Genomic DNA, 11,338 nt, shown 5'->3' on the forward strand with positions numbered 1-11,338 from the left:
TTCAAAATGTATTACACTTCAAATGTATTACACTACAATAAGTTAATTCAGCATTTATAGAAAAATAGTGAAAGGTCACATGCATTGCCATGGTTAGTGATAACAGGAAGTTAAATGTGTTGAGACAGATGGAAGCATACATAGATAAGAAAAATATTGTAGTTCTAGCACAAGCTAAACAACCTAAAAATAAGTAGTGAGGCTGAATATATTTGGAGTATATATGAAGATGTTATAAGAATCTGAAGATTTTGGAAGTGGAATCGTTTATACTATAGAAAATACAGGAAACATTTGAACTGTAAAGCACTTTTTAACATATTAAATATAGCATAGGTTACAAAATAAGTGAACAGTAATAGAGAATTAAATGTAGTATAATTTTACTCAGTAAAGTACAAGAAGATACTCAAATATTTGTGTTGCTTAGAAAAATCAGAAGAGTCTTGCATACTTCGGGATTGCTTCCTTGGAAATGGTAAAAGGTGAAACAATTTGTCTTACTCCTTAGAGGTTCTCTCCACATGCTATCCCTACCTTCTCTGTCACATTATGCAAATTTTCCATATGAAACTATCTTTGACTAATCATAGAAATTGTGACAGAATTTGAAGAATAATCCATAGCACAGAAGCAGAACGTAGTTGTCTTCCAGAGATGGATAAAATAGATGTTTCTTGTTTTGAGGGACATGGACAGCATCTCCTTTCACTTGTGTGAGAGTTAGCCATACTATATTTGGTGGAAATAGGGAATCTCAGTCTTGCGTGAAGATGTAAGTGCTGCCTATTCAGAGGTAAGTTTTCCTGGTTGTGTTAGTCTGTTTCATTGTACTACAACAAAATATCTGAGGCTGGGTACTTTATAAAGGAAAGAGGTTTATTTAGCTCACAGATCTGAAATTTCACAAGCAAGGCCCCAGAATCCCGGTGAGGATGTTTGCCAGTTGGGCAAACGCATGGGATGGCCTTGTTTTACACCAACTACTCTCCCAAGAACTATTTTGTTCCCAATGATCAGTACTAATCCCTCTGAGAGGAGCTGCTATAACTTCCAGTAGGTCTCATCTTTCAATAGTTCCATTGCCTCAGTGCCACCATACTGGAGACCAAGTTTCCTGTACATGGGCCTTTGTGGACCACACTCTGACCATCCTCAGTCCACAGCCCTTCTGTAACTTTCTCTCTCACCCTCACATCCATCCTTCCATGTTCACTTTGAGATGTTGATGCTGAAACTACAAGCCAGGTTTCTTCTTGGATCTAGCTCCCTGTGGCGCCACTATTATTGCACCCCAGAAGGAGAGACTCAAGACTGTAAGAGGAAAAAGGAACTTTCTCCATTCTGCTTGCCTTGTGTTTGGTTCTCCTCCCATGACCACTGTCTTACTAGCATTTTAAAAATGTTTCCAATGAGGTGGGCAGGCAGATAGTTTAGAGGATTAAAATGTCTGTTTAGGCAGATGCAGGGACGTGCTGTGCTGGCTGCCCCTGGGGCGCGCTGAGACTGCCATTGAGACTGGGCATGGTGGCACTCGCCTGTGATCGCAGCACTTGGGAGGTGGAAAACAGGAGTCGTATCTGTATAGTGAGACCCTGTACACCCTGTACTAAATACATAAAAAGGAAGAAAAAAATATATCCAACAAGGGAAATCAAGCAGGGTTTGAATCAGTTCCCCCTACATACTTTGAGAATCAATCTCATTGCACAACCTCAAAAATTCTCTGCTGGTCAAAAAGACATGAGATTGTATTCCATGTGACCTCTGATTTAAGCTTCTATTTTAAATACCCTTTGTCTTACCTAATCCAGAGGTGGCAATTGGTTCCTGCAGTTGATAGACTCTTGATACATTAGGTTTTTTTGGTTTTTTGTTTGTTTGTTTTTTTCTTTTTCAGTTAACTATTTGAAATTCTTAACCTAAATTGTCTTTAACGGCTACCCTGCATCAGTGAGACCTGCAGGTCCAAGCCCAGGTACAGCATGGGTGAGACTCTCTTCCACCCCCACACCACTCCTCAGCACCCCTCCCACACCACCCGCCGTCTGAGAATTTGTGCCGCATTCTAGGGACCCCCAGGTCCAGTCCTAGCCCAGGCCCAGTGAGTGTGTGGAGAGCTTCCTGCTACCCAGCGCCAGCAGCACCTACAGATCCAAGCCTAGGTACAATGTGACTGAGACCCTCTTCCACCCTCTTGGTACCTCCTACCACCACTTTGCAGCACCCCACTGTACCCTGTCCACCCAGTGAGAATTTCTGCCATGTTCTGGGGACACCGAGATCCAGACCTAGCCCAGGTATGTGGTGAGTGTGTGGGAGAGCTTCCTCTCCCCCCTACTCCACCTTGTCCCCTCCAGACTCAGCCCAGGCCTGGCATACAGGCCAGGCAACAATATCTACAATTCAATGAAAATTCAAGCACAACTTATCGGAATTTATGGGATACAATGAAAGCAGTTCTCAGAAGGAAATTCATAGCTGTGAACTCATACATTAGGAAAACAGAACAGGAACAGATAAATACCGTAATGCTGCACCTTCAACAACTAGAAAAGGAATAGGAAAACAAACCCAGAGCACAAAGATGGGAAGAAATCATAAAGATTAGAGTAGAAATTAATTCAATTGAGATGAAGAAAATAGTTCAAAGAATTAACGAAGCAAAAAGCTGGTTCTTTGAAAGATTAAATGAAACTGATAAGCCCCTAGCTAATCTCATCAAAAAAGGGAAGAAAAAATTCAAATACAAGTAATGAGGAATGAAAAGAATGTAATTACAATAAACCCAGTGGAAACTCAGAAGATTATCAATAGCTACTTTGAGAATCTTTATTCTCACAGAATAGAAGACACAGAAGAAATGGACAGATTCCTAGAAATGTACAAATTACCACAACTGAATTGACAAGATATGACTGCTCTTAATAGCCCAATAACAGCCAATGAAAGACAAGATATAATAAAAAAACCTACTGACAAAGAAAAGTCCAGGTCTGGATGGATTCACAGCTGAATTGTAGAAGAAATTTACAAAAGATGTAGTCCCTATACTCCTCAAACTCTTCCATGAAATTGAAAAGGAAGCAATCATCCCAAAATCATTCCTGAAGGCAAGTATTATACTGATACCAAAACCAAGGAAAGAAGCAACTAAGAAAGAGAACTATAGTACAATCTCCCTCATGAAAATAGACGCCAAAATCCTCAATAAAATACTAGCAAATAGAATACAGGAAATCATCAAGAAGATCATACACCATGACCAGGTAGGATTCATCCCAGGGATGCAAAGATGGTTCAATATTCAAAAATCTATAAATGTAATACACTATATCAATAGAACAAAAATTAAAAACCACACATGATCATCTCTATTGATGCAGAAAAGGCTTTTGACAAAGTCCAACACAAATTTATGCTCAAAGTCCAACAGAAAATGGAATAGATGGCCTCTACTTCAATCTGGTAAAAGCCATTTATGGAAACCCAAAGACTGACATAATTCTAAATGGGGAAAAATTGAAATGCTTTACTCTTAGATCTGGTACAAAACAAGGATGCCCTCTATCACCACTGCTATTCAATATAGTTCTGGAATCATTAGCTAGAGCCAGTAGGCAAGAGAAAGAAATAAAAGGAATAAGAATAGGTAAAGAAGAAGATAAATTATCATTATTTGCAAATGACATGGTACTTTACTTGGAAACCCCAAAAAACTCCACCAAGAAGCTACTAGAATTAATATAGAAATTCAGCAGCACAGCAGGTTATAAAGTCAATACCCAAAAGTCAATAGCATTCCTCTACACAGATAGCAAACACACTGAGAGGGAAACTATACAAACAATACATTTTACAATATCACCGAGGAAAACACTATGGCAGATATGTTTTTTTACCAAATGTTTTATTTCCCAAATGTTTTATTTACCTTATTTACCTATACATTCCTCTGCATATATGGAGATGAAGTCGGTTGGACCCTGCAACACAGTGACATCAAGTAGCTTGAGTCCCATAAGTCTATTCTTAGGATAATGCTCATCAGACTGAAAAGAAAAGGGTGAATTACAGTAATAAAAATTAAATTTACTGTGAATCATAGTGAACCACTATAGTGAGAATATCACCAAACACCAGCCTCAAGTTTTAATTGTCTTTTATACTTCCAAGAAACCACAGAGGTAAATGGTTGTCCTTTCTTGCTTGCTGATCTTCCTGGTAATGCTTCTCAGCCTGATAACCTTGACTTGTGTATTCTTCTTGCTTGTTATACAGAAAGTGACTTCCCACCATCTTCTTCACTTTGGGGACACCAAAAGTCACTGTCTCCAAGCTTATTGTATGATGAAGATTCACATATTTGGCCTATTAGAAAAAGGCAATTGAGTTAAATATAATATTGGGCACCATGAAAGACTGGTAAATCTCACACAGACACTTATTATGCGTGCATAATGCTCACATACACATAGGTATGGGAGTTGGGATGAGCTCTAACCAGAACTGATCCAACTTCTGCTTTTTACTCAGGAGGTCCTCCATCTCAGGGCCCTCTAGGCAGATCAGGGATTTGAAACTAATCTGACATAGGGTAAAGGACAATTCAGGTTCTGTTCTCCAAGGACATAGTTCTTTTGCTTGTTTGTTCTGTCAGTGAACAGAACAATGTGAATACCTTAACCATGACTTCTATGTTTATCTCCCTTGAACAGAGTCCACAAGAGAAGAAACTTGAAGGAGTGGTCAGAACCTTTCTTGGTGTACAGATATAAGAGCTCAAGTGGACCTTTCAACAGACAATTCACCTTTGTTTCTGATCTGATTCTTAGACTGCATTGCATACTCAAATTCCTGCCAACCCTATCCCACAAAGGAAGCTAGGAATACAGGAAGGTAAAGCAAGCCTTGAGTTACTATGCCCTTTGCATGTATCTATTCATTCTAATATCTTTGTTGTGAGGTACGGTTCCTGTATTTAGATTTCTTGAAGTATGACTTGCTACTTATCATTCCTTCTACCTTTCTTCTGAGATCTTTTCACCCCAGTGAATGCTTCTGCTTCTCTAGGTTGTTTGCCTCTTGGGTAAGCCAGAGCTTCATCCTTGAGGGGTCTTCACTATTTTTATTCCTTTTTCTTTCTGTGTTTTTGTCAGTTTGCTACAATGCCATGCATGACAGTGTCATGAGGCACTGAAGAAGGTAGTGCTTCCTGAGTGAACCCTTTGAATCCCTCCTGCTCTTCATTATCCTCATTGCGTAGCAACAATGCTTATCTCCTTGTGATGAGCAGGGTCAGTTTCCTTTCTTTTTTCTTTTTTTTTTTTTCTTTTTTTTTTTTGCGGAGCCGGGGATTGAACTCAAGCCCTTGCACTTGCCAGGGAAGCGCTTATTCTACTAAGCCATCTCCCCAGCCCCTTCGTTTCCTTTCTGATACAGAAAATGTGTTGTGTGTGTTCGTGTGTGTGTGTGTGTGTGTGTGTGTGTGTGTATGCGCTGATCTATTGGTAAGATAAATCTAAAAGACTGAGCTAATGTCATAGCTTTAGGGTTAATAGAACCCAGCCACTGTCTTTTGATAAAAGTTAGTTGTATTTATTCAAGACCTACAGACTAATCAGAGAGCATTAAAGCAGCAGGGGCAGGAAGTCAAAAGATTTCCAGTGGGTCACTGGTACAGACAGTGGGGTGCCTACGCTTACCTCAGACTACTTCCTGCTTTGCTTTGCTTTGCTTTGCTTTGCTTTTCCCTCCTCTCCCCTCCCATCCCCTCCCATGCCTTCCCTTCCCCTTTCCTACCTTTCCTTCCCTTTCCTTTTCTTTGAGACAGGGTCTCCGTGTATAGTTCAAGTTGGCCTTAAACTGACTTTGTAGCTCAAGCTGGCCTTGAACTCACAGCTGTCCCTCCTGTATCAGCCTCCTGAGTGCTAGTATTACAAGTGTATACCACCATGCCTGACTGTCTCATCTGCTTCTTGGCTGAGTGCACCAGTCAGAACTCTGCACACACAGGAGAAGTTCCTCTTACTCCTGCTTTCAGTCCTACACTGAATTGGGTTACAGTGTAGCAGCCATACAATTTTGAATTTTGCTTTTATGTTTTGGTTGCTGAATACATTTATATTTTTGTGTGGTAATGCAGTCCTATACAATGATTGGTGATTCTAAGTATATACTATAACTTGAGGAACAATACGCTAATCCCTTGGAGGTGTAATCTCCATGCTGATGCTTTATCTGTATCTTTAAAAGTCCATTCTGGTAGTCTATAATGTTGCCTGCTTATTTCTAATTATGTATATGTGAGAACCAACAGTATTTGACCAGTGACACACATGCTTCATCCGAGGTAAATTTTGTGATATCCCACTGATACATCTGAAATGTTGTGTCCTGTGACAGTAGCATTGGCCAGGGTGCTAAGGGATAGGATGGAAAAAACAAAGCTCATACCTGTGTCAATACCAGTAAACACAAATTGTTATTCTCACTAGGCTGAAAGATGTCACATTTACTGAACTGTCCACCAAGTAGTCACTTAGTTTCATGATGATGGCACCATATTGAGAGGTCAGTGTAGCCTTTTCTGTTGATGGTTTAACATTCAGCTCTGGTATCAAATATGCCTTAGCAACAGGGAGCACCTGAAAGCCTTCATGCTGGGTGCTCTAGTTACATCATCTAACGGCCAGATTTTTTAGCACTGTGCTGCTATAGGCAGGACCTAAATGATTTCTAATATATCAAATCAACCATCCTACCCTATCTGTTCAGGAACTCTGCAGTGTGCGAACATTGATATGAGAATAAAGATGTGTGCACTAGATTCTTACTCATTAAGTTTTTTTTTCCATCTTCAGTCTTCAATCCTTGCTCCTCTCAGGTGAATGCAAGTCATTTTATGCCAAGACACTCTGCACATTCTTCCCTCACTCTACTTACTTTTCACATTACAGCACTTAGGGGCCAATTGCTTCAGTCAGAACTCCATGCCCAAGGAGGATTTCTCTCACTGCAGCTTTAAAGCCTACAATGAATTGGGTTAGAGCATAGCAGAACAATTTTGAATTTTGTCAACATGACAACCTGAATCTTGCATCTTTAAATAGCTAGTCATGGAGAACTTCCTACAGAGTCAAAGAACAGAGCTGTGTAACTGACACAGTGTGACAGAGAAAAGTGACATGGAGAAGGAATCTGAGTCACCTTAATTTTCCTATCCTGCTGGCTTCCTTTGGCCTGATCTTGATTGTATCATTTCCATACTGTTCGTTACCTCTCAATCTTTTTAAGTGGTGGTTCTGGTAATATCAAAGTGAAGATGGTCATTTCTATTAAGTCAGTTGGTGTTCTGTAGTCCAATGCCTAGCTTGTATTAGGGCCCAATAGCATGTTAGAAATTACAAATTATGAATAGTTTTCTGCTAGAAATGACAAGGTCATACCAAAAACAATGGGGGGGGGTCTTTCCTGTGACCCTTCTTTTAGGGCTAGTTAAACCTAAACATGGCATCAATTTTCAACTACAGAAATTTCTAGTATCCGCCATGGCATATGGCCCAAATAACAGCAGATCTTATAATGAAGTCTTTGTACTGAAAAGCCCCTCCCAAAGCTGACAGATTTCTGTGTAACTGAATAAATTTATATCATTATCATAATTCATCTGAATTTTTCAGGAATAGATTGGTAGCTTAAATGGGGATATAATGGGAATTTGTATCCCTCTACACTTTGGAGGGTGGCACTAATCCCTGCTGTTCTACATAGTCTGGTATGTTGATTTTGATTCATTATGTTGGCCAAGTTTAGCAAGTTCAGCTGTGTCCACTTGACTTTTATTTTCTTTCTTTCTCTTTCTTTCTTTCATTTTTCTCTTTCCTTTTTCTTCTTCTTTGTTTCTATTTTATTTTATTTTATTGAGAAACAAATATCAATGAGATAGTTTCAAAACTGATTAATAGGATAGTTTCAATAATTAATACATTGTACATTGTTCTTCTTTGTTTTTGGCACAAGGACTCAGACTCAGAGCCTCACACTTGCCAGGCAGGTGCTTTGCCTCTGAGATGCATCCTGGCCCTCCTTTCCCCTCTGTCTTGCATCCTAGGTTAATGAATCAGCATGAGGGTACTTAAGCAGACAGGTATATCTGTGCCAAAGTATGCATTGCTGTAGGAAATCACACGTTGTTCTCACTATGAGACAGATTCTGAGAAAAAATCTTTTCACTGTCTACATTCTTAGAGGGAACTTGTGATGTTGTTTTGTTGCTTTTACAGGAGTTATTTTGTATCTTATACTCAATTGTCTGCAAGATTTGAATATTCCCTTCTTTCCAGCCATATAAATTCCCTGAAGAAATGGAGATAGACTGGGGAATTATTATTGTAAACATGGGACAGTCATTTCAGGGTCATTTTTAAGGCTTAGCTTTTCATAAACCTACTGGGCTCTAAGTCTGAGAATAACTCTAGTCTGAAAACTGGGCAGCAGTGTTCCCTTTTGCTGTGGTGGCCTAAGCCTTCTATTCTCATACTCTTGATCATTTCCTGCAGGCATGGAGCATATTCTTGGCTTTCCACCTATCATGATCTAGAATCCCAGGAGTCTATAAGCCATTACTGTTAATTGCTAGGTATAGTGTTAGGGATTCCTGGCTGTCTCTGAGAGCCTGACTGTGATAAGTTTTTGATACTCCTTTACCTCAGTTAGTCTATAATCCTGTTATCTCGAGGGAGACATTTCCACAGAATATCTTATTTTCCATCCTGCCTGAAGCAAGAAGCTATCATTAAGCTTCTCAACAATGTAGGCCCTCTTTTATTAGCATATCCCAATAGCTAAACCAAAGAGAAGTTTCCTTTGGGGCATTTAGGAGAATATGGCCAATTATTCTTTTGTGTTTATAATAAATGCATTCTTAAGTGGCCAACTTTCAGAGTTTTTCCTTAGTAGTTACTCATGGAATTCCATACTATCCAGGCAATATTTTATCCAATTTTAAGGAGATATATCAGCAGCTTATTATGAATGGTTGTGGATATTGATGCCAGAACAATAAGAGTCAAACTGTAAAATAACTTGACTTATCTATGGCATGCTAATTTGATATGCTGACAATACACTTAGCCAAGTCCAGAAGTGTTTTTTAAATAATTAATTTTCTCCAAAATAAATACAGTACCTTTCTTGTCAGGACATCCTGAGTCTAAGTCTAATAGTACAGAAACAATAAGGGGTATTGGGACAGATCCTGAGGTGGGTTAGTTTTATTTTATAAGATATATACATATACATATACATATACATATACATATACATATATATGTATATGTTTAAAAAGAGTACAAAATAGTATTAAAACAAAAGATTAAAAGTGCCACAGAATTTCACTTAACAAAGTAATATGAATTTCACAGTATTTGTGGTAATACATAGCATTGTCTTCCAACCAGTTATTCATATTCCCAGATATACACATGCAAAATGAGAAGAAAGAAAAAAATGGAAGAAATACATAGGAAATTAAGAAGAGGGTCAGCAAGATAGCTTAGCGGATAAAACACCTGTTTAGGTAAGCTTAGACAAGCACAGGACTGTGGTTTCATCCTCAGCACCACATGCCCCGGCAGCCCTGCACCCAGGCCAGGCTGAGTCAGCCACAGTCAAGGCATAGTGGTGTATTCCTATAATCCGACCATTTGGGAGGCTGAAAGCAGGAGGATCATCATGAGTCCAAGTTGCCTAGTGAGACCCTGCAACAGTCAAATACATTAAAAAAGAAGAAAGAAATTAAGAAGAAAAAAACTACCAGCAATTAAAAAAATAAAGGAGACAAAACAAATTAAGTATAATCTGCTCCTTTCTATAGACCAGCTGAAATCCACAGTACAGTTGTCCAAACCATCCTGCTTACATATGTAGATACATCTATTCCCCCCACTTCCTCTCCTGTCCTTCTCCTCAACTCAGAAGCTCTCTCCCTTAGAGTAAGTTCATTCTCCTTTCCCAGTATCTATTGTACACTTTAGATTCCATTTTTTGCTTTTAGGTTCTCATACTAGGAGACACAATGAGATGTTTGCATATATGGGTCTGATTTATTTCACTTGAGTAAGGTCTCTAGTTGCATCCATTTACTGACAAAAGATTCAAATCTATCCTTTTTTATGTCTAAGACATATATATCTTATATGAGATCTTTAAGTGTATCACAAACAAGAAAAAAGATGTGAACAACAGTTAGGAGACACTTCTGCTGACTTAGAAGTTTCAAAGTAGAGCTGGGACTCTAGGTTCCAAAGACAGCCACCCCCATAGCTTCACTCCATATCTCAGGATTTTATTTCTTTTCTATCATGACCCTATCATTTCACCTGTTTTCATAAATCTGCTTGCCTCAAAATTAAGGCCAGGAACTGAACTTTAAAACAATTCTGTCCTTTGTTATCTAAAGATGAAGAACTATTTAGAAGCTACCATGGAGGCATACAGGCTTTCAGACATTAACCTGAGTCGATAGGAGACACAGTCATTAATGTGAGCATTAGGAGAGGGGTGCAAAACACACTGGAGTTGGCCTTGTTAGCAAATAGTGCTGGGGAAGCGGGCTATCCACAGGCAGAAGGTGAATCTAGACCCGTATCTCTTGCAGTCTACTAAGATAAAATCAAAATGGACCAAAGATCTAAATATTAAAATAGAGACAATGAACTAGAAGATAAAATAGATAAAACTCATAAAATTATAGACATAGTAAAGCACTTATTTATTTATTTATTTATTTATTAATGCATTTGGTATATATAGGGTCTCACTATGCGCTTGGACTCATAGTGATCTTCCTGTTTTCATCCTTTCCAGTGATGTGATTATAGTTGTGTGCCACCATGTCCAGATTATGTGGCCAGCTGAGTGTTCTTGAGGACAGAGTTGGCATGCCCTGTGGTGCCGGGGATGGAACTCTGGTCCTGCACCTGCCTAAGCATGCACTTAGTCCACTGAACTATCTCACCTGCCCTAGCCAAGGATTTTTAAACAGAATGCCAATTATTCTGTTTAAATACCATCTAGAATCAAAACCTTGGATTATATCAAATTAAAAATCTTCCATACAGTGAAGTAGCAGCCAACAAAAAAGAGGTAAACTATATAATGGGAAAAATTTGCTGCCTACCCCATGTATAGAGTATTAGAGACAGCTAAATTTGGTAGAATTATTATAAGCAGTCAGACAGATATAGGCCTTGGAGAAAGTGCAGAATATATGTTAGGACTGTGAGAGGAGGTCTTATATTGAAGGTTGGACCATAAAAGACAAAGTGAATATATA

This window comes from Octodon degus, unplaced genomic scaffold, assembly GCF_000260255.1.
Source record: "Octodon degus isolate 3935 unplaced genomic scaffold, OctDeg1.0 scaffold00040, whole genome shotgun sequence".
In the NCBI taxonomy this organism is placed as follows: Eukaryota; Metazoa; Chordata; class Mammalia; order Rodentia; family Octodontidae; genus Octodon; species Octodon degus.